The sequence below is a fragment of the Globicephala melas genome, chromosome 3 (genome assembly GCF_963455315.2).
Source record: "Globicephala melas chromosome 3, mGloMel1.2, whole genome shotgun sequence".
NCBI classification, from domain to species: domain Eukaryota; kingdom Metazoa; phylum Chordata; class Mammalia; order Artiodactyla; family Delphinidae; genus Globicephala; species Globicephala melas.
The window spans coordinates 31000370-31024664 of NC_083316.1; the positions used below are offsets into that span (position 1 = coordinate 31000370).

A 24295-nucleotide genomic window follows, 5' to 3' on the forward strand; every position below is an offset into this window, starting at 1 on the left:
CTCAGTCTTCTTAGATATAAAATAGGGATAAAAGTGCTACAAAACTCCTAGCGTCATTTTGAGAATGAAAGAAGTGAATGGAGATGAAGCACTTAGCATAGACCTGCCCCAAAGCCGAGTAACTTGGAGTTAGGACATGAATTCAAAGTGACCCTAGGGCTCCCCTGGTGGCGCAGTGGTTGAGAGTCCACCTGCCGATGCTGGGGACACGGGTTCGTGCCCTGGTCTGGGAAGATCCCACATGCCGCGGAGCGGCTGGACCCGTGAGCCATGGCCGCTGAGCCTGCGCGTCTGGAGCCTGTGCTCCACAACGGGATAGGCCACAACAGTGAGAGGCCCGCGTACCAAAAAAACAAAAACAAAGTGACCCTAAGTTATAGCAAGACAAGACTTCCCCCTCCCCCCATCTGGTTCTGCCACTGCCACTGTCTCAGCCAGCAATGTGTTGGCCTGGACAAGATGTAGCATTGCTCTATAGTGTGCACCAAAATCGCCTTATTAAAACATCAACAAGTCATACTTGCGTACTCACTGATAAAGAAATCAGTGGTTCTAATGTAGCAGGAGTGTGGGTGGTGTGGGAAGTTTCCTAAAACAGACATCCTATAGGGTAACTTCTTAGCTGAATGACTTAGAGCAAGTGACTCCAGTTCTTGAGTTTCATTTTCTCATCTGTAAAGTGGGGAGAGAAACCCTACCTACCATGCGGGTTATTGTGAGGATGAAATCAAAACAGTGTCCCTGAGGCTCAGTGCCTGGCATGGAGGGGTCACTCTTACCCCTCCCTGTCACCTCTTTGAAACCCAGCCCTGGTCGAAGCACAGAAGACATTCCTCCAGTTTTTATTCAGAACACTGTGGTTTTGCTAAAACTCAGATACTTTGGGGGAAGCTTTTATTTATTTATATTTTGTGTCCCCAAACACCCATTTTCCTGAAGGGAAATGGAATCTGTCTGGTTTTGATTCACTTACACTCAACTTGTTGGTATTGTTTTGTAAGCGCCAGCCAGTATCCAAGTAGCCCTTGGAAACTTCTTTTAAAAGCTCCATTTTAAAGTCTAGGAAGTTTACTTTTCTCCCTTCCTTCCTTCCTTCCTTCCTTCCTTCCTTCCTTCCTTCCTTCCTTCCTTCCTTCCTTCCTTCCTTCCCTTTCTTTCCTTTCTCCTTTTTCAAAAAATGTTAAAAGGAAATTAGACTTTAGCACCAGTTTGAGTTTGGGTTTATCCTCAGTGTATGACTGGCTTCCAACAAATGTGGTAAAAAGTACACTTTGCCATTCCTGGTTTGAAGATTTCAGCTCAATTTCAGTTACTCATGAAAAATGTTTTCATATTCCAAGCCAAGAGCACGTTTGTGCGTTCTGTTGCTGTTTTAGTGGATCATGAAATTGTTGCCTCTTCAAGACTTTTGGTTTGCCACTTAAATGAAATAAATGAGCACCTTTGCTGCATATTTGCATCGTACTGGCTTTCCATTGACCCTATCTTCATTGATTTGGTAGAGGGTTTGGTGGAAACTGGTAAGAAGTTTCATGTAGTCAGTCAAGAGAAATTACATGTAATTATCCTAACCTATACTCAACAGAAAGGAATTGGACGCTACCCTTGGTGTAGAGGGTTTCTCAGAGATTTCTAATGAGTAGGACACCAGTCCCACTCTCTACTGTGTCATTTTACCCACCAAGCCGGTATAGTGAACACAATCTCAAGACAATGCCATGTACTTTCCATTGTGTAGTAATAGGCTTCGTCTAGGCTTCGTAATAGGCTTCGTCTATTTCTAGGCTAACAATTGTTCATTGTTCATGCTGCTTCAAGGTTTAGAAATTGAATTTTCTCTCTGGTTACTAGGGGAAACAGGGAGACTGAAAACAAACAAGGAGGTAATTTCCACATGTCTAGCAGCCATTTCATTTGCCAAACTGTATATTTGTGTATTTTAAGAGATGAGTTTGCAGCAGCTTAGGTTTTTGTATAAATCTCAGGAAGGAAATGAAGTCTCCTCTTGGATTTGCATTCAGCTGCGCTTTCTGGGCAGACACGGTAAGCCTTGTCAAGTTTGACTTGAGTACTCATTTCCAGGCAAGGAATGTGTATTTCTGGTTTCATAAGAGGAACAGTAAATTTCAATCTTCTAGCCTTCCACTTTGCTACTGTCTGGAGGCAGTGCATGAGATGTCACACTGAAGACTATTTTTTTTAATACCAATCTCCAGTGACTATATTATTATTTTTTAATAGATCTTTATTGGAGTATAATTGTTTCACAATGCTGTGTTAGTTTCTGTTGTACAACAAAGTGAATCAGCCATGTGCATACATATATCCCCATATCCCTCCCTCTTGAGCCTCCCTCCCACCCTCCCTATCCCACGTCTCTAGGTCATCGCAAAGCTGATCTCCCTGTGCTATGCTGCCGCTTCCCACTAGCTAACTATTTCACATCTCCACCTAGATTGTGAGCATTTTAAGGTAAATAAGGGAGACTTATAAGTATCAAATTGTTTTCTTTGCATCTATACCTAAATTTTCATATAGCCAAAATAGCCACAGAAGATTTGGGTAGAGGGATTAAACAACCCTCGAAACTCTTCCTTGTTGAATTTAACTAGGTCGGTGGAGCCCATTGAGGGCCTGCCCACCCAAGGCAGAAAGATGGGAATGAAACCCCCCCCAAATGTTGTACTAACAAAGGTGGGGTGTGAGAGGAGTGGAGTTATGTTTATGGTTTGTCTGTTTTCTTTTTCTTTTCTGAATTCTTATACAATGAATGTATGTGTGTCTCTATAGATCTTAAGGTTGTGTTTACCAGAAAGATGAGCATATTTATTTGTTGTTTTTAGAAATCAAACTATAGACAAATGTATAGAATGCAATGTACAAGTTCTTATCATTCGACCCTAATCATTCTGATCTCTAGAGATCACAGTTTTGTGGGTAAACTTCCAGACTTTTCTCAGGTTATCTATGTGTAATTGTCAACATTGTATTGAAGGAGTGGGACTCGATAGAGTACAGGTAGAAAACAGATTCCCTTTGCTGTCTCTATCAATGTGATAAGCAGGTTCACTTCAACTTTCTTGGATACTCATCTAGATAACAATTCCTCCAGTCCTTTCAAGTCCCAAGCAAAATCCCCAGGCTCTCTGGCTCTCTGCACATGAGGGGTTCCGACAGCTTGAGGGCATCCTCTGATAAAAGATACAGGTGTTGCCGGGGAGAATGAAAGCTAACCCCTGGAGCAGGTGTGCGAATATCATCAAGAGATCAGAAGGATATGAGCAGGGAGTGCTGACTGCATCTCTACAGGTGGGGCCCCTTTTAAAATGATCCTGGCTGGCTCCCTCACATGTGGTCCAGAGAGGACATACGTGCGGTTTGGCTGCTGCCCTTAGGAGGAGGGCAGTCTGCTTCAATGCAGTGCCTTCAGTGCCTGGCCCTCCCTGGGCCGCTGGATCCAGTGTCTTGCCAGTAGATGAATTTTGATCATAGATTAGTCAGTACTCCTATACACTCCAGTGTTCTGAGCAATCTCCTTGAAGCGCCCCTTACTTAGATTGAGGTAAAGATGGAAGTACTACCCCAACATATCATTCTAAAGAAATTCTTTCTCAACCTTGTCAATTTCAGTCCTTTTCTACTCTTGAGGTGGGTGATGGGCTAACCGTTGTAGTGGATGCCTCCTTTCCAAGTCCGTCTAGGCTGTCTAGCAGCTCATTTTGAAATGTGAGAGCCCTAATCACCTATTGCTTTGTTCTGAGTCTCTTGGAGCCTTAGACAAAGCTGAAAAAGAGTTTCATTTTAATCTCTTGTTACAGACCTAGAAATTGTATCATTTTCCATAAATTGGAACATATTAATGTTCTGCAAATTGCTGTCTTAATTACTTAGCAATCTTTTCACGTCAGATGATGCCGAACTGCCTCATTCATTTTAATGAAAGCAAGATTCCGTCAGGTAGATCAGCTGTAGTTTAGCCATTTCCCTATTGATAGGTTGTTTTCAATTTTTGGATCTTTTAAACAATGCTGCTATCAATATTTCTGTACTCACATTTTTTTTTGCATGTGTGTATACATGCTAGTAATTTCTCTAGAATAGAGACTTAGAAGTAAAGGTAAAGATATGAAAGGTGTGAACCAGGAAGTTTTTGCTAGATTCTTCCAGAGTGCCTCTGCGAGGGTTGTAAACACTCTACTTTCTCCAGCAGTGTCTAAGAGTACCCATTTCCCCGCAGCCTCACTAAATGTTTTCCCTGTTTTTAATCTTTGCCATTTCGGGGAGCCAACAGTAATCTCATTATTATTTTATTCTGTATTCCTTTGGTTACTAATGATGTGAGTTATCTTTTCTCATGTTTGTCCCTGTGTATCTGTGCTCTTTGAATCAACATATCCTTCTCTAGTTTGGAGTTCTAAGGCCTTTACCAACCTCTTGTAGTTCTAAACACGGGAGAAATGGTAAAATGATAAAGGAGAGATAAATTGAAGAGATTTGGTGAGAACCTGGCCCAGCTCCACAAGGACAAGAATGGTGGAATTTCTACCACTCAGATTTTATCACCTTTTTTCCTAAAATTCTTGGCAAGTCTGAATCTGAAACACAGGCTAACTTTTTTTCTCAAATTGACATGTGTAATTTATTAGTAAAATTTCAACTGATTTTTTTGTATTCAAGAGCACGTGCAAAATTACTTTGAATCTTAAACCCAAATAGTTGCCTGCATGCCTTTTGTCTCTTGGCCCTTATTTTACACGTATTAAAAATTACTAAAGGCATATTGGGTTTAGAGGAAGAACCAAAGGAGATTATTTAGGAACACCTAGCAGCCATGGCAACATAGAAGGGGCATGTACTCTCCTCAAAAATATTCCACTTACAGGGAATGCCATACATTTGCTAAACAGCCCCAAGCTAACCCAAGAAGAATAGACAGATGGTTTGAGGTGTGTCAGGAATAGGATTTACAAAATAAGATTATAGTTATGCTGGAAAGTAACAGCAATCATTGTAAAAAGATGGAACAGACTCACTTTTTGCCATGGGGCAGAGGAAGAAGGAGGGTTTTTAATTGCTGCATGTGAATTAGAGTTGGCTCACCAAGATACATAGCTCTCTGGGTTTTATAGATTTCTCTAGGCACTTGTATAGACTCTATGACAGGCCTCTAGTTGGGTTTCTTCAGATCGGAAGCAGGGGAATTGCTTATAGACATCCCTGATGGTGTTGGCCCTGTTTTACTTGTGTTTGGCATGCTAATCTACAACCTTTACCCGAACATCACTATCATACCACTTGAACTGTCAGTTGAGAAGACATTGGAAAGAGCCAGCCTGTTTATTCCTGGATGTGTATTTTTGGCTTCTTGAAATAGATTTTCAGCAAAGGAGGGTACAGAATACCTCCCATGTATGATTGGCCTATTTTCTCATTAGCCCAAATCATAGCCTTTGAAGGTGTACTGAATGAGTCTGCCTCTGCCATGAATTTTATTTTATTTATTTATTTTTATTTTTTTATTTTTAAACATCTTCATTAGAGTATAATTGCTTTACAATGGTGTATCATTTTCTACTTTATAACAAAGTGAATCAGTTATATATATACATATGTCCCCATATCTCTTCCCTCTTGCATCTCTCTCCCTCCCACCCTCCCTATCCCACCCCTGTAGGTGGTCACAAAGCACTGAGCTGATCTCCCTGTGCTATGCGGCTGCTTCCCACTAGCTATCTATTTTATGGTTGGTAGTGTATATATGTCCATGCCACTCTCTTACTTTGTCCCAGTTTACCCTTCCCCTTCCCTGTATCCTCAAGTCCATTCTCTAGTAGGTCTGCATCTTTATTCCCGTCTTGCCCCTAGGTTCTTCTGACCATTTTCTTTTACTTTTTCTTTTACTTTTTTTAGATTCCATATATATGTGTTAGCATACGGTATTTGTTTTTCTCTTTCTGACTTACTTCACTCTGTATGACAGTCTCTAAGTCCATCCACCTCACTGTAAATAACTCAGTTTCGTTCCTTTTTATGGCTGAGTAATATTCCATTGTATATATATGCCACACCTTTTTTTTTTTTAACATCTTTATTGGGGTATAATTGTTTTACAATGGTGTGTTAGTTTCTGCTTTATAACAAAGTGAATCAGTTATACATAGACGTATGTTCCCATATCTCTCCCCTCTTGTGTCTCCCTCCCTCCCACCCTCCCTATCCCACCCCTCCAGGCGGTCACAAAGCACCGAGCCGATATCCCTGTGCCATGCGGCTGCTTCCCACTAGCTATCTACCTTACGTTTGTTAGTGTATATATGTCCATGCCTCTCTCTTGCCCTGTCACAGCTCACCCTTCCCCATCCCCATATCCTCCAGTCTGTTCTCCAGTAGGTCTGTGTCTTTATTCCTGTCTTACTCCTAGGTTCTTCATGACATTTTTTTTCTTAAATTCCATATATATGTGTTAGCATACAGTATTTGTCTTTTTCTTTCTGACTTACTTCACTCTGTATGACAGACTCTAGGTCTATCCATCTCATTACAAATAGCTCAATTTCGTTTCTTTTTATGGCTGAGTAATATTCCATTGTATATATGTGCCACATCTTCTTTATCCATTCATCCGATGATGGGCACTTAGGTTGTTTCCATCTCAGGGCTATTGTAAATAGAGCTGCAATGAACATTTTGGTACATGACTCTTTTTGAATTCTGGTTTTATCAGGGTATATGCCCAGTAGTGGGATTGCTGGGTCATATGGTAGTTCTATTTGTAGTTTTTTAAGGAACCTCCATACTGTTCTCCGTAGTGGCTGTATCAATTTACATTCCCACCAACAGTGCAAGAGGTTTCTCCACACCCTCTCCAGCATTTATTATTTGTAGATTTTTTGATCATGGCCATTCTGACCAGTGTGAGATGTTATCTCATTGTAGTTTTGATTTGCATTTCTCTAGAATGATTAATGATGTTGAGCATTCTTTCATGTGTTTGTTGGCAATCTGTGTGTCTTCTTTGGAGAAATGTCTATTTAGGTCTTCTGCCCATTTTTAGATTGGGTTGTTTGTTTTTTTGATATTGACTGCATGTTGCATGAGCTGCTTGTATATTTTGGAGATTAATCCTTTGTCCATTGATTTGTTTGCAAGTATTTTCTCCCAATCGGAGGGTTGTCTTTTCGTCTTGTTTATTGTTTCCTTTGCTGTGCAAAAGCTTTTAAGTTTCATTAGGTCCCATTTGTTTATTTTTGTTTTTATTTACATTTCTCTAGGAGGTGGGTCAAAAGGACCTTGCTGTGGTTTATGTCATACAGTGTTCTGACTATGTTTTCCTCTAAGAGTTTGATGGTGTCTGGCCTTACATTTAGGTCTTTAATCCATTTGGAGTATATTTTTGTGCATGGTGTTAGAAAGTGTTCTAATTTCATTCTTTTACATGTAGCTGTCCAGTTTTCCCAGCACCACTTATTGAAGAGGCTGTCTTTTCTCCACTGTATATTCTTGCCTCCTTTATCAAAGATAAGGTGACCATATGTGTGTGGGTTTATCTCTGGGCTTTCTATACTGTGCCATTGATCGATATTTCTGTTTTTGTGCCACTACCATACTGTCTTTATTACTGTAGCTTTGTAGTATAGTCTGAAGTCAGGGAGCCTGATTCCTCCAGCTCCGTTTTTCTTACTCAAGGTTGCTCTGGCTATTCGGGGTCTTTTGTGTTTCCATACAAATTGTGAAATTTTTTGTTCTAGTTCTGTGAAAAATGCCAGTGGTAGTTTGATAGGGATTGCATTGAATCTGTAGATTGCTTTGGGTAGTATAGTCATTTTCACAATGTTGATTCTTCCAAACCAAGAACATGGTGTATCTCTCCATCTGTTTGTCTCATCTTTAATTTCTTTCATCAGTGTCTTATAGTTTTCTGCATACAGGTCTTTTGTCTCCTTAGGTAGGTTTATCCCTAGGTATTTTATTCTTTCTGTTGCAATGGTAAATGGGAGTGTTTTCTTAATTTCTCATTCAGATTTTTCATCATTAGTGTATAGGATCGCAAGAGATTTCTGTGCATTAATTTTGTATCCTGCTACATTACCAAATTCATTGATTAGCTCTAGTAGTTTTCTGGTAGCATCTTTAGGATTCTCTATGTATAGTATCATGTCATCTGCAAACAGTGACAGCTTTACTTCTTCTTTTCTGATTTGAATTCCTTTTATTTCTTTTTCTTCTCTGACTTCTGTGGTGAAAACTTCCAAAACTATGCTGAATAATAGTTGTGAGAGTGGGAAACGTTGTCTTGTTCCTGATCTTAGTGGAAATGGTTTCAGTTTTTCACCATTGAGGACGATGTTGGCTGTGGGTTTGTCATATATGGCCTTTACTATGTTGAGGAACTTTCCTTCTATGCCTACTTTCCAGAGGGTTTTTATCGTAAATGGGTGTTGAATATTGTCGAAAGCTTTCTCTGCATCTATTGAGATGATCATATGGTTTTTCTCCTTCAATTTATTAATATGGTGTATCATGTTGATTGATTTGCGTATATTGAAGAGTCCTTGCATTCCTGGGATAAACCCCACTTGATCATAATGTATGATCCTTTTAATGTGCTGTTGGATTCTATTTGTTGAGATTTTGTTGAGGATTTTTGCATCTATGTTCATCAGTGATATTGGCCTGTAGTTTTCTTTCGTTGTGACATCTTTGGTTTTCGTATCAGGGTGATGGTGGCCTCGTAGAATGAGTTTGGGAGTGTTCCTTCCTCTGCTATATTTTGGAAGAGTTTGAGAAGGGTAGATGTTAGCTCTTCTCTAAATGTTTGATAGAATTCGACTGTGAAGCCATCTGGTCCTGGGCTTTTGCTTGTTGGAAGATATTTAATCACAGTTTCAATTTCAGTGCTTGTGATTGGTCTGTTCATATTTTCTATTTCTTCCTGGTTCAGTATCAGAAGGTTGTACATTTCTAAGAATTTGTCCATTTCTTCCAGGTTGTCCATTTTATTGGCATATAGTTGCTTGTAGTAATCTCTCATGATGCTTTATATTTCTGCAGTGTCAGTTGTTACTTCTTCTTTTTCATTTCTAATTCTATTGATTTGAGTCTTCTCCCTTTTTTTCTTGATGAGTCTGGCTAATGGTTTATCAATTTTCTTTATCTTCTCAAACAACCAGCTTTTACTTTTATTGATCTTTGCTATCGTTTCCTTCATTTCTTCTTCATTTATTTCTGATCTGATCTTTATGATTTCTTTCCTTCTCTTAACTTTCGTTTTTTTTGTTCTTCTTTCTCTAATTGCTTTAGGTGTAAGTTTAGGTTGTTTATTTGAAATGTTTCTCGTTTCTTAAAGTAGGCTTGTATAGCTATAAACTTCCCTCTTAGAACTTCTTCTGCTGCATCCCATAGGTTTTGGGTCATCGTGTTTTCATTGTCATTTGTTTCTAGGTGTTTTTTGATTTCCTCTTTGATTTCTTCAGTGATCTCTTGGTTATTAAGCAGTGTGTTGTTTAGACTCAGTGTGTTTGTATTTCTTACAGATTTTTTCCTGTAATTGATATCTAGTCTCATAGCGTCGTGGTCAGAAAAATACTTGATATGATTTCAACTTTCTTAAATTTACCAAGGCTTGATTTCTGACCCAAGATATGATCTATCCTGGAGAATATTCTATGAGCACTTGAGAAGAATGTGTATTCTGTTGTTTTTGGATGGAATGTCCTATAAATATCAATTAAGTCCACCTTGTTTAATGTATCATTTAAAGCTTGTGTGTTCTTATTTATTTTCATTTTGGATGATCTGTCCATTGGTGAAAGTGGGGTGTTAAAGTCCCCTACTATGAGTGTGTTACTGTCGATTTCCCCTTTTATGGCTGTTAGTGTTTGCCTTATGTATGGAGGTGCTCCTCTGTTGGGTGCATAAATATTTACAATTGTTATATCTTCTTCTTGGATTGATCAATTTGTAGTGTCCTTGATCATTATGTAGTGATCATTATGTAGTGTCCTTGATCATTGTGTAGTGTCCTTCTTTCTCTCTTCTAATAGTCTTTGTTTTAAAGTCTATTTTGTCTGATTGGAGAATTGCTACTCCAGCTTTCTTTTGATTTCCATTTGCATGGAATATCTTTTTCCATCCCCTCACTTCCAGTCTGTGTGTGTCCCTAGGTCTGAAGTGGGTCTCTTGAGGACAGCATATATACAGGTCTTGTTTTTGTATCCATTCAGCCAGTCTGTGTCTTTTGGTTGGAGCATTTAATTCATTTACATTTAAGGTAATTATTGATATGTATGTTCCTATTCCCATTTTCTTAATGGTTTTGGGTTTGTTATTGTAGGTCTTTTCCTTCTCTTGTGTTTCCTGCTTAGAGAAGTTCCTTTAGCATTTGTTGTAAAGCTGGTTTGGTGGTGCTGAATTCTTTTAGCGTTTGCTTGTCTGTGAAGCTTTTAATTTCTCCGTCAAATCTGAATGAGATCCTTGCTGGGTACAGTAATCTTGGTTGTAGGTTTTTCTCTTTCATCACTTTAAATATGTCCTGCCACTCCCTTCTGGCTTGCAGAGTTTCTGCTGAAAGATCAGCTTTTAACCTTATGAGGATTCCCTTATGTGTTACTTGTTGTTTTTCCCTTGCTGCTTTTAAAATTTGTTCTTTGTATTTAATTTTTGATGGTTTGATTAATATGTGTCTTGGAATGTTTCTCCTTGGATTTATCCTGTATGGGACTCTCTGTGCTTCCTGGACTTGGTTAACTATTTCCTTTCCCATATTAGGGAAGTTTTCAACTGTAATCTCTTCACATATTTTCTCAGTCCCTTTCTTTTTCTCTTCTTCTTCTGGGACCCCTATATTTCGAATGTTGGTGCGTTTAATGTTGTCCCAGAAGTCTCTGAGACTGTCCTCAATTCTTTTCATTCTTTTTTCTTTATTCTGCTCTGCAGTAGTTATTTCCACTATTTTATCTTCCAGGTCACTTATCCGTTCTTCTGCTTCAGTTATTTTGCTATTGATCCCTTCTAGAGAATTTTTAATTTCATTTATTGTGTTGTTCATCTCTGTTTGTTTGCTCTTTAGTTCTTCTAGGTCCTTGTTAAACGTTTCTTGTATTTTCTCCATTCTATTTCCAAGATTTTGCATCATCTTTACTATCATTACTCTGAATTCTTTTTCAGGTAGAATGCCTATTTCCTCCTCATTTGTTAGGTCTGGTGGGTTTTTATCTTGCTCCTTCATGTGCTGTGTGTTTCTCTGTCTTCTCATTTTGCTTATCTTATTGTTTGGGGTCTCCTTTTCCTAGGCTGCAGATTTGTAGTTTCCATTGTTTTTGGTGTCTGTCCCCAGTGGCTAAGGTTGGTTCAGTGGGTGTGTAGGCTTCCTGGTGGAGGGGACTAGTGCCTGTATTCTGGTGGATGAGGCTGGATCTTGTCTTTCTGGTGGGCATGACTGCGTCCGGTGGTGTGTTTTGGGGTGTCTGTGGCCTTATTATGATTTTAGGCAGCCTCTGTGCTAATGGATGGGGTTGTGTTCCTGTCTTGCTAGTTTTTTGGCATAGGGTGTCCTTCACTGTAGCTTGCTGGTCGTTGAGTGGAGCTGGGTCTTGGCATTGAGATGGAGATCTCTGGGAGGTTTTCGCCATTTGATATTATGTGGAGCTGGAAGGTCTCTTGTGGACCAGTGTCCTGAACTTGGCTCTCCCAGCTCAGTGGCAGAGCACTGACGCCTGCCTGGAGCACCAAGAGCTGTCCTCCACACGGCTGGCCCGCGGTCCCAAGGATCGTCATGGTTTTGGCTGGTGAGGCCCCTCCAGAGCCCGCAGCCTCTGTGAGGCCACCCTCCCCTCGGGCTCCGGGGAAGTTCAGTGACGGCAGAGGGAAGAGACCCCGAGCCAGGAGTTCCAGCTCTGTGGAAACGCAGGCTCTATTCTGGGCACCTGCCATGAATTTTAAATCTCAAATCTCTCCTTTCCAATTCAACTAAGAATTTAGAAAAATAGTATTTTCTCTTGGGAGTATTTTGGCATTTTCCAAGGGAAAAGAGAGAGAGATTGTCAGTGGGGATTTGCTGATGATGAGAAGAAGGTGGTCACAAAGAAAAGACTGGAGATCTCAGAACTTGGGATGCAGTTGAAGCTTCCTTGTGTGGTTAGGAACTGTCCCCATGTAAGCAAGGGATGCATTTGGCCTTTAGACTATATTTCCGTTAGTGCTAGTGTTTGACAGCCAGTTCCCAATGGCAGCCCGCCACAAATCATGTGAGACCTCCAAGTTGGCATGGCTGATCTCTGACTAATGGGGAGAACTACCCAATGAGAATTAGCAATCTTGCATCACCAGTCAAAATTCTTACATTACCTTTCATGTGGGTAACAGCACAAGACTTCCAAAAGGAGTTAGGACTGGTTTTAACATGGACTGTTGGTCAGTGAGACAGGAAATATTTAACATGAATCAGACTCATTTGGAATAGTTTTGATTTGTCTTGATCCTAAGGTTTCCCGGTGTTAGTATTACTGAGCACTCATTTAGCCCTTTCATGTATCGAAAAAAATGTGCCCTCTCATCATTCCTGGATAGATACAATTGGCCTGATTTGACTCTCTCATGGTTTTTATTTGTAACAGATTTTTCAACCTAACACTTTTGGAGAAGTGGGTCTCTTACATGTTAAACTAAGAAAACCAGTCCTGGCCAACTATTCCAAAGAACAGTGTTGCTATCATAGGCTGAATTGATCCCAGATGGATTCTGGAGTGAGAGGACTAACAGTTACATAAAGTGGCCTAAATCTGAATTACACAGTGGTGACCTTCTGGAAGAGGGCTGACCCACAACCACGTGTCCTCAGAGTTGGGGCATAGATACTATTTCCTTTGGAGTTTGGATGGCATGAGGTGGTCAAAATGATTTGAAAAATATTAAGTTAAGCTGGCATCGGAAGATGGCATAGTGTGAGAACAAATGCAGCAACTGAGGTAGTAAACTTGCCTTCGTCGTCATTGATGTCAGAAATTACAAGCTAAGGGTCCAGGATGGAGGTGATTTATCCTTTTTACCTTGCCTCTTTAGACTGTGTTGAGAAATCCTGCTTTTGTACGTTTGCTGCAATGTCTTTTGGTAATAATGACATCTGAGCAGAGGAAGACATGGCTGTGGCTTTCTGAGTCCTCTCTAACCAGGATGATAAATATAATGACAACAATGAAAACACCCAGAGTGCTTCTTTATTTATCTCTCCATGTGAACTCATAGATTGAAGGAGCTCTCATGTAGTGGATTCCCCTGGTAGGAATATACACAAACAACACCAAACCTACAGGATCTATCCTGGACCAGAGGACCCATGTCTGATCCCAGGTAACTGGAGGATCCTTAGCAGACTGTGGGATTAGATGGGACTATCTCTTCATTATTCTGTTCTTAAGGGGCATATGAACTGTGTACTGAGAATGGATTTTTCAGGACACAGGCTATAAAATATATAGGAATGTATAAGGAATGACCAAGAACTGATCTCAGGTGGCCTTGGCCTGCAGTGGCTTGAAGCAGGGTTTCAGTTCCCAGCCAGTGACTGAGGTCAGGTTACAGGGGTGAGAGCACCGAATTCTAGCCACTAGGCTAGTGGTCAGTGACAAGGCCCTGGCCCTACAGCTTTGCAGAAAAAGAATTCCTGCAAAGACGGAAAGTAGTGAAACAAGTAAAGAATTTATTAGGAAGAAAAAAAGAAGTACAGTATGTGTGGATAGACACACGGGCGGGCTCAGAGAGAGAGTCGCGCCCTTGTGGCAGTTTGAATCACTTCTATGGGGCATTTCTTCTGGGTTTCCTTTGACCAATCATTTTGATTTGCCTGGTTCAGAGTCCATATTTGGTGTATCTCAGGATTTTCCCATGTGTGCGTGCACATCTCTTAGCCAAGATGGAGTCTACCGAAGAGGCCTATGGGTAGGTTTGACCACTTGGCGTCACTCCCCTTTTGACCGTCAAGGAGCCTTTCTACACATGTGTAGTTGCGGAGGTCTCCTGACTTTGAGAATGAGGAATATGTGGTCTCTTATCTTCTATCTGGGCAGGGCCCAGCCTTCTCTCTCAGTTGTCCTGTTATTCCCATCTTGGAGTATCGGTCCACAAGGAACGAAATCAAAACGTTTGCCCTGAGGGCCCATCTATCTCCTGCCTCAGAACCAAGGTCAGAATAGGGGGGTCAGATGAATTCCTAGTTTCACCCAACATTAATTTAATACTGTAGAGTCAGGAAAGCATTCAAGGGAGGTGTGCTCTGTAAGGTCACCAGAGGGAAATTTGAAGAGTTTTTGGACCAAAACTGAAATTGTGTGAATTTTACAATATAGTCAACAGGAGAAATATTAACATGTGATTGTGTAAAAAATGAGGGTTGTAATATCTCACAGATACTGCCATTTTCTGTGATTTTCACGGCAAAGTCAACTGGAAAATAGAGGTTGTTGAATCTACTAGATTTTTTCTCTGTTCTCCAGTCTGCCTTCCCTCCTTCACCTAGAAGCACTTAGGCAGCGAGCACTTTCTGATTACTCTCCTTATTCTGATTGCATCTTTGGTGGACAATTTAATTCTCAACTTCCTCCTTGGCTTCCCCCCTCCTTGGTGTTCCTTGGAATCAAACACCGTAGTAGGCTGCAACAAATCCTACTCTCAAACAGATTCTAGTCCTTGCTGTTTTGTTTTATTTTAGTACCTGTACTTCTAACAAATTCTACTCTAGAAAACATGATTATACAACAGTAATGCTAAGCCTTGTGCCAGACATTTTATATGTATGATCTCATTTACTCTTCAGAACAGTCTTATGAAGTAGGCATAATTACTTTCAATTAACAGATGAGAATTCTGAGTTCAGTGGAAGTTGAACACTGTCCCCAAGACCACACAGGTGGTAAGGGGCACCTGTAGAATTTGGACCCAGGGCTGTGGATTTCTTGACCACTGTGTTACAGTAAGATCTTAGTTTTATAGTAAAAGTGACATCGTTTATTAAAGAATAATGATGATTATTCTTATGGTAACACTTATTTAAATTTCAAATCACTCTCAGTTCTTCCTAAATATCGACCCGCTCTATGGAATCACTTGGTATTTTAACTCAGAAATCTGAGCCTTCGTCCAACTCTACATGTTCTTATGATAGATCTGAAATATGATAGAACTAATGACTGTTTCACCTCTTCTCTCCCCATTTACAGGGCCCTCCACTAATACATGTGGTCTCTTGGTACAAACTCAAAAAGGGGCCTCTCCCCCCAAGCAGAAGACGCTTTGTGCCAGGATGCTCATTGGACAAGCCTGAGCTGGATCTCAACCTCTAGTTATCCTCTTGGCTGGGGCCAAAGGGAAAATGTGGAGTGAGGTGAGTCAAGGATCCAAACAGTCGCATTTCAGATAATCATTGAGATATGGATATGTGCATTTCATATGGTCATATTTTATGAGAAGCAGGGTGTTAACTGACAAAGGAGAACTAAAACAAATATCAAAGGACAAAGCAATTAGGCCTGAACTGCCAGAGAAAGAGGAAGACTTCGTTGGGATCAATAAAAGCTCTAATCTGCTTCTGAAGCCCCAGGTTTTAACCTTCTGGTTAAACTCTTGATAAGGTGTTCAACTTGTCTGTAATTCCTATAGAAAGTCATTCAGTAATCTGCATGCCTCAGCTAACATCTCCCTCAAATGAGGCTCAGTGCATAGCAAAGTGTTCAAGTAGGCCAACTAATAAACCCTCATCTGATTTCTCCCTGGACTCTCATGTGAATAGAACAGATATGACTCCAAAATAGGAGTATAACTATGGCACCAAAGTAGGGTTCTGATTGGCCATTATACTTGGATCTGGAAGAACTTATAAAACAAGTTAGGGTATTTTCCTTCTTCAACCAGGTTTATAAAGAATAGCCCAACACCCCGGGCAAGGGTGTTACAGGGAAGAAGTATTGCACTTTTTTAGGGCCTTTCGGTCGCTCTAAGTTTGGACACATACCTTACAACATACAGGAGGCATGCACGAATCAGCACTCAGAAATGCCCTGGCTGACATGTCTCGTGGCTTAATTATAGCCGTGCACATCCGCAGCACAGCACCAGTGTCTTGAATGATTCCCATAGCAATATCTACACTCTGGTCTCCCTCAGGTTTCTAGCTATTCAGCCCAGAGATGGGTACTGATATGCTGTACCATAATTACAGTTGTCCTACCAGTAGATTCCATTTCAACTTTTCAGAGTTCTCAATAAAATTATCCAGAAGTCCTATACCTTAATTCTAATCCAGTGTTTTTCAAACTGTAGCTTGCCACCCATTAATGGATTTGAAATCAATTGAATGGGCCATTACTGGTGTTTTGGGGAGAAATGACATTAAATAGAGTAGAAGAGAGTAGTAAATATCAAAGTGGACTACACATAATAAAGATTAGTATTGATGCTTGAAACATTCTCTATATTCCATCTAAGATGTAGCATTCCATATAAGATATACATTTTTTCATCATAAATCTCTTAAATCAGGATGAGTTTTGTTATAGACAACATTTTTTCTTTCTCAGTGGTAAAATTATGGTTTATCTTGCAATTGATGACAACTCAGATTTGTGTATGTGTATATTGGGTTTCAACGTAAAATGTGTTTCTCTTTGTGGGTCATGGCTGAAAGAGCTAGAAGCAGACTTGATTTAACCCAGCCTTTCCAGGTTGCCTTCTCCACTGGAAGTTGGACAGTTAGTCTCTTGCTGCCTGTAGACTATACACAGAATTTCTGAGCCTCCAATGTCACCCCATTTCCTGATGAGGAATGGCTGTCCTCCCTCCACAGGGAAGTATGCATTCCAAAACTAGTCATCTCTATGTAGTCTCTCTTTGGATGTTGAAGATGATTCAGCCGGGATGGTAATAGTGTCAGAGATCTTGGGTAATGGGGCTTCTCTGGTCTGACCCTCCTGTCTACTGTTCATGCCAATGCCTCCCAAAAGAGACTTCTTGGTGGTAAAGCAGGCTTGCAGGTGGAAGAGTGAGATGCTTCTAGATTTTTCTTTTGCGAACACCACCCCCTAAGCCTACCTGTGGTTTTTCCTGTTAGCCAGGGCTTCCTGTGGCCAACAGTGAGGGTTCACTAGAGCAGCGGACTTTTAAGGTCCTTGGGATTTCTCATATCTCAGGTGGTTTCTGCCTCTTTCTCAGGCTGACAACTCAGTAGGATTCCCAGCATCACTTACAGAGGGCAAGTCACAGGGCGCTGCTGAGCCCTCTGGCTCAGATACTGTCCTTTATAGATATGTAAGGGAAACAGGTCTGCATTACACCAGGGACCATAGCCCTACCTCTCTTTTGCTCTGTCCAGAAAGGGAAGTTCTTAACCCAAAGGAATGAGCCACTTAATGGGAATTTTTAGATTCTGTGGCTATTGAGAGGAGAGGTGTAATTTCCTGTCATTCCTTGGGCCCTGTCCCTACCCCAAATCCTCCCCCTTAGATAGTCATCTTATCAATGTCCCCAAACACTGCAAGCTAGAGTCTTAAATGCTGTATAAAACCCTAAAACCTCTTGTGTTTGACTCCAAATTTGTTCCGCCTGCAAATCCTGCCCACTTTCCTCAAGTTCAAGTGCTACCCTCCCCAACAACCTCTATCTTGACTCCAACCACGTAGAATCACCTTGTCTCTTTTTGCACTTTATGTAAGTGGAACTGTACAGGTTGTGCTTTTCTGTGTCTAGCTCCTTTTATTCATCATTATGTTCATGAAATTCATCCATATTTTTGCATGTTCCTGTAGATCATTTGTTCTCATTTGCTGTAAAGTATCACATTTTTGTGAATATACCACAAATTAGTCCTCCATTCGACTACTGAGGGTATTTGGGTAGTTTCTACGGTTTACCTATTGCAAATAGTGCTGCTATGAACATCCTAGTACCTTCTAGGATGTATACCTAGGAGCAGAATTAATGAATCGTAGGGAATATATATTCAGCTTTAGTAGATTCTGAAAATGAACTTTTTCATTTCAGCCATTCTGGTGATTGTGTAATAGCATTTCATGTGGTTTTATTTTGCATTTCCCTGATGGCGAATGGAGTTGAGAATCTTTCCTGTGCTTATTGGTTATTTGGATAGCTTATTTTGTGAATCGTCTATACATTTTTTCTATTGGGTTGTCTGTCATTTTCTTATTGATTTATGAAAGTTATTCTGGATGTGAGTCCCTTATCTGATGTATGCAATTGCAAATATCCTTTCCACTGTGGAGTTGCCTTTTAATTCTCTTAATAATGTCTTTTGATGAACAGGTGCTCTTAGATTTAATATTGTCTAATTTATCAATTTTATGTTTAATGTTTTCTGTGTCCTCTTTAAGAGCTTTTTGCCTACTCCAAAGTCACGAAAATATTCTCCTATGTTTTAACAATTTTTTAAAAAGGTCCAATTCCTTCTTTTCTGCCTTTTCTTCTTACCTTTACTTTCCTTACTTTTCTTGCTTTCTATGACTCCCCCCTTTCCTGTTTCTCCTTTCCTTACTTCTTTTTTCCCCTCTGTTTCTCTGTCCAAATAAGCAGCATAAGAAAACCTTTCATCTTTTCATTATGAAAATCAGATTCGTCCTCAGCCTAAAATATTCCGTGGTCTACCAAAGCTTTCAGGATGAAGTTGGAATTTCTTAGCTTAGGAATTAAGGTTTATAATGATCTTTCTCCTGCCTACCTCTCTGGCCTCCCCTGATTACTGTCTCCACCTGAAACATACTCTTCATTGCAATCGTATTGTGATATTAAAGTTCCTAAAGATATCTGCTTTTTTATGCTTCCATGCCTTTGCATATGCTGTTCTGTCTGCCTGGTACACTCTTCCTCCTTTTCTTTTTAATTAATTACCATTCATCCTTCAAAACTCAGCCCAACAAAGTTTTCTCTGGTGATCTTTCTGCTCCACACATCTGGTTTAGCTGTGCTTCCTTTGCTCCCTCAGCATCCTGGGCATATCTGGGTTATGACACTTATCACACTCTATCATTTTGCCTCACTGGAGTCACAAGATGCTTGAGAGCAAGGACAGTGTCTTATTGGCCTTTATGTGTCTAATGTCAATATTCCTGGATTGTAGAAGATGCTCTAAGTGTTGAGTAAGTACATTTGGAGATCAATGCAGCCCTGCTTTATGGCTGAGGAAAACAGTGGATGTGAAGTGATAACCAGACCAAACTAGACAAAAGAGATGGAATTTATTGAGGATACATGCATCAGCATTTTCTGTTATTGGGACCTCTTGATTGAGAATTCTGTGTGGAGCTTTCCCATAGCATATTGGTTTTGCTAGTAAGCTCTGCACTAGTTCTTTTTCTTATCTGTTCTCTCTGGAAGTTTATGGTTCATTTTGAGAGAACTGGCAATATTTAAATGCTCTGGTAACATCATTACATCAGTTCCCTTTCTGTACACCTTGTCAAGAGATTTCCTAGCCATTCATCTATCTTAAGAAAAAATAAATGAAATCACTTTTGCTAGCTCATGTCTTTCATTTTTTGTTAAGTGTTCATGTTATATTTTTATTTAATTAATTATGAATAAGCAATGTGTGCATATGGTTTAAATTCAAAAGGTGAGAAGGATATATAGTGAAAAGATTCTTCCTAAAAGCCTCATTTTAACAATACCAAATGTTGGGGGAGATTGGTTCAAGATGGCAGAGTAGAAGGATGTGCGCTCACTCCCTCTTCTGAGAGCACCGGAATCACAACTAACTGTTGAACAATCATCGACAAGAAGACACTGGAACTCACCAAAAGGGTACCCCACATCGAAAGACAGAGAAGAAACTGCAGTGAGACGGTAGGAGAGGCGCAATCACAATAAAATCAAATCCCATAACTGCTGGGTGGGTGACTCACAAAATGGAGAACAATTATACCACAGAAGTCCACCCACTGGAGTGAAGGTTCTGAGCCCCATATCAGGCTTCCCAACCTGGGGGTCTGGCAACAGGAGTAGGAATTCCCAGAGAATCAGACTTCGAAATCTAGCGTGATTTGCTAGCAGGACTTGGACAGGACTGAGGGAAACAGAGACTCTTCTCTTGGAAGGCACACACAAAGTAGTGTGCACATCAGGACACGGGGGAAGGAGCAGTGGCCCCATAAGAGACTGAACCAGACTTACCTGTTAGTGTTGGAGGGTCTCCTACAGAGGCGGGAGGTGGCTGTGGCTCACCACAGGGACAAGGACACTGGCAGCAGACGTTCTGAGAAGTACTCCTTGGCATGAGCCCTCCTGGAGTCCACAGTTAGCCCCACCAAAGAGCCTGTAGCCTCCAGTGCTGGGTTGCCTCAGGCCAAACACCCAACATGGAAGGAACACAGCCCCACCCATCAGCAGACAAGTGGATTAAAGTTTTACTGAGCTCTGCCCACCAGAGCAACACCCAGGTCTACCCACCAGCAGTCCCTTCCATCAGGAAGCTTGCACAAACCTTTTAGATAGCCTCATCCACCAGAGGGCAGACATCAGAAGCAAGAAGGACTGCAGTCCTGCAGCCTGTGGAACAAAAAACACAGTCACAGAAAGATAGACAAAATGAAAAGGCAGAGGACTATGTCCCAGATGAAGGAACAAGATAAAACGCAGGAAAACAACTAAATGAAGTGGAGATAGGCAACCTTCCAGAAAAAAGAATTCAGAATAATGATACTGAGGATGATTCAGGACCCCGGAAAAAGAATGGAGGCAAAGATTGAGAATATGCAACAAATGTTTAACAAAGACCTAGAAGAATTAAAGAACAAACACCTAGAAGAATTAAAGAACAAATAAACAGAAGAATTAAAGAGATGAACAATAAAATAACTGAAAGGAAAAATACACTAGAAGGGATCAATAGCAGAATAACTGAGGCAGAAGAACAGATAAGTGACCTGGAAGACAGAATGGTGGAATTCACTGCTGTGGAACAGAATAAAAAAAGAAGAATGAAAAGAAATGAAGACACCGTAAGAGACCTCTGGGACAACGTTAAATGCACCAACATTCGCATTATAGGTGTTCCAGAAAGAGAAGAGAAGGGAAGGGACCTGAGAAAATCTTTGAAGATATTATAGCTGAAAACTTCTCTAACATGGGAAAGGAAATAGCCACCCAAGTCCAGGAAGCACAGAGAGTCTCAGCAAGGATAAACGTAAGAAGAAACACACTGAGACACATAGTAATAAAATTGACAAAATTAGACAAAGAAAAATTATTAAAAGAAACAAGAGAAAAATGACAAATAATATACAAGGAAACTCCCATAAGGTTAACAGCTGATCTTTCAGCAGAAACTACAAGCCAGAAGAGAGTGGCATGATATATTTAAAGTGATGAGAGGGAAGAACTTACAACCAAGGTTATTCTACCCGTCAAGGATCTCATTCAGATTCAGTGGAGAACTCAGTAGCTTCACAGAGAAGCAAAAGCTTAGAGAATTCAGCATCACCAAACCAGCTCTACAACAAATGCTAAAGGAACTTCTCTAAGTGGGAAACACAAGAGAAGAAAAAGAACAACAAAACAAACCCAAAACAATTAAGAAAATTGTAATAGGAACATACATATCGATAATTACCTTAAATGTGAATGGATTAAATGCTCGAACCAAAAGACATAGCCTCACTGAATGGATAAAAAACAAGACCCATATATATGCTGTCTACAAGAGACCCACTTCAGACCTAGGGACACATACAGACTGAAAGTGAGGGGATGGAAAAAGATATTCCATGCAAATGAAAATCAAAAGAAAGCTGGAGTAGCAATACCCATATCAGATAAAATAGACTTTAAAATAAAGACTATTACAAGAGACAAGGAAGGACACTACATAATGATCAAGGGATCAATCCAAGAAGATATAACAATTATTAATATATATGCACCCAACATAGGAGCACCTCAATACATAAGGCAAATGCTAATGGCTATAAAAGAGGAAATCGAAATTAACACAATAATAGTGGGGCACTTTAACACCTCACTTACACCGATGGACAGATCATCCAGACAGAATATTAATAAGGAAACACAAGCTTTAAATGACACAATAGACCAGAAAGATTTAATTGATATTTATAGGATGCCATCTGAAAACAGCAGATTACACTTTCTTCTGAAGTGCATATGGAACATTCTGCAGGAGAGATCACATCTTGGGTCACAAATAAAGCCTCGGTAAATTTAAGAAAACTGAAATCATAGCAAACATCTTTTCTGACCACAGCACTATGAGATTAGAAATCAATTGCAGGGAAAAAACCGTAAAAAACACAAACACATGGAGGCTAAACAATACGTTACTACATAACCAAGAGATCATTGAAGAAATCAAAAATACCTAGAAACAAATAACAATGAACACACGACAATCAAAAACCTATGGGGTGCAACAAAAGCAGTTCCAAGAGGGAAGTGTATACTGAAACAATCCTACGTCAAGAAACAAGAAAAATCTCAAACAATCTAACCTTACACCTAAAGGAACTAGAGAAAGAAGAAAAAAAAACCCAAAGTTAGTAGAAGGAAAGTAATCATAAAGATCAGAGCAGAAATAAATGAAATAGAAACAAAGAAAACAGTAGCAAAGATCAATAAAACTAAAAGCTGGTTCTTTGAGAAGATAAACAAAATTGACAGACCATTAGCCAGACTTTTCAAGAAAAAGAGGGAGAGGACTCAAATAAATAAAATTAGCAATGAGAAAGGAGAAGTTCCAATGGACACTGCAGAAATACAAAGCATCCTACGAGACTACTACAAGCAACTCTATGCCAATAAAATGGACAACCTGAAAGAAATGCACAAATTCTTAGAAAGGTATAACCTTCCAACACTGAACCAGAAAGAAATAGAAAATATGAACAGACCAATCACAAGTAATGAAATTGAAACTGTGATTAAAAATCTTCCAACAAACAAAAATCCAGGACCAGATGGCTTCACAGGTGAATTCTATAAAACATTTAGAGAATAGCTAACACTCATCCTTCTCAAACTCTTCCAAAAATTTGCAGAGGAAGGAACACTCCCAAGCTCATTCTACGAGGGCATGGTCACCCTGATACCAAAACCAAAGATGCTACAAAAATAGACAGTTACAGACGAATATCACTGATGAATACAGATGCAGAAATCATCAACAAAATACTAGCAAACAGAATCCAGCAACACAAAAGGATCATACACCATAATCAAATGGGATTTATCCCAGGGATGCAAGGATTCTTCAGTATATGCAAATCAATCAATGTGATACACCATATTAAAAAATTGAAGAATAAAAACCGTATGATCATCTCAATAGATGCAGAAAAAGCTCTGGACAAAATTCAACACCCATTTATGATAAAAGAAACTCTCCAGGAAGTGGGCATAGAGGGAACCTACCTCAACATAATAAAGGCCATATATGACAAACCCACAGAAAACATTCTCAATGGTGAAAAACTGAAAACATTTCCTCTAAGATCAGGAACAAGACAAGGATGTCCACTCTCACCACTATTATTCAACATAGTTTTGGAAGTCCTAGCCATGGCGATCAGAGAAGAAAAAGAAATAAAAGGAATACAAATTGGAAAAGAAGAAGTAAAACTGTCACTGTTTGCAGATGACATGATACTATACGTAGAGAACCCTAAAGACTCTACCAGAAAACTACTAGCGCTAATCAATGAATCTGGTAAAGTTGCAGGATACAAAATTAATGCACAGAAATCTCTGGCATTCCTATACACTAACAATGAAAGATCGGAAAGAGAAATGAAGGAAAGAATCCCATTCACCACTGCAACAAAAAGAATAAATTACCTAGGAATAAACCCACCTAAGGAGGTGAAAACCTGTACTCATAAAACTATAAGACCCTGATGAAGGAAATCAAAGATGACACTAACAGATGGAGAGATATACCATGTTCTTGGATTGGAAGAATCAATATTGTGAAAATGACTATACTAACCAAAGCAATCTACAGAGTCAATGCAATCCCTATCAAATTACCAATGGCATTTTTCACAGAACTAGAACAAAAAGTCTTAAAATTTGTATGGAGACACAAAAGACCCCGAATAGCCAAAGCAGTCTTGAGGGAAAAAAACATAGCTGGAGGAATCAGACTCCCTGACTTCAGCCTATACTACAAAGCTACAGTAATCAAGACAATATGGTACTGGCACAAGAACAGAAATAGACATCAATGGAACAGGTTTAGAAAGCCCAGAGATAAACCCACGCACCTATGGTCAACTAATCTATGACA

General features: G+C 39.9%; 1 protein-coding gene across 1 annotated transcript in view; it reads left to right on the top strand.

Annotated features, from left to right (window-relative positions):
- EGFLAM (EGF like, fibronectin type III and laminin G domains) overlaps positions 1-24295 on the top strand; it is a 541883-nt gene that overhangs the window by 140588 nt on the left and 377000 nt on the right. The window contains exon 3 of the mRNA XM_060295410.1: positions 15213-15376. The gene's annotated coding sequence lies outside the window, so the exon portion shown is untranslated. The remainder of the gene's footprint in view (positions 1-15212; positions 15377-24295) is intronic.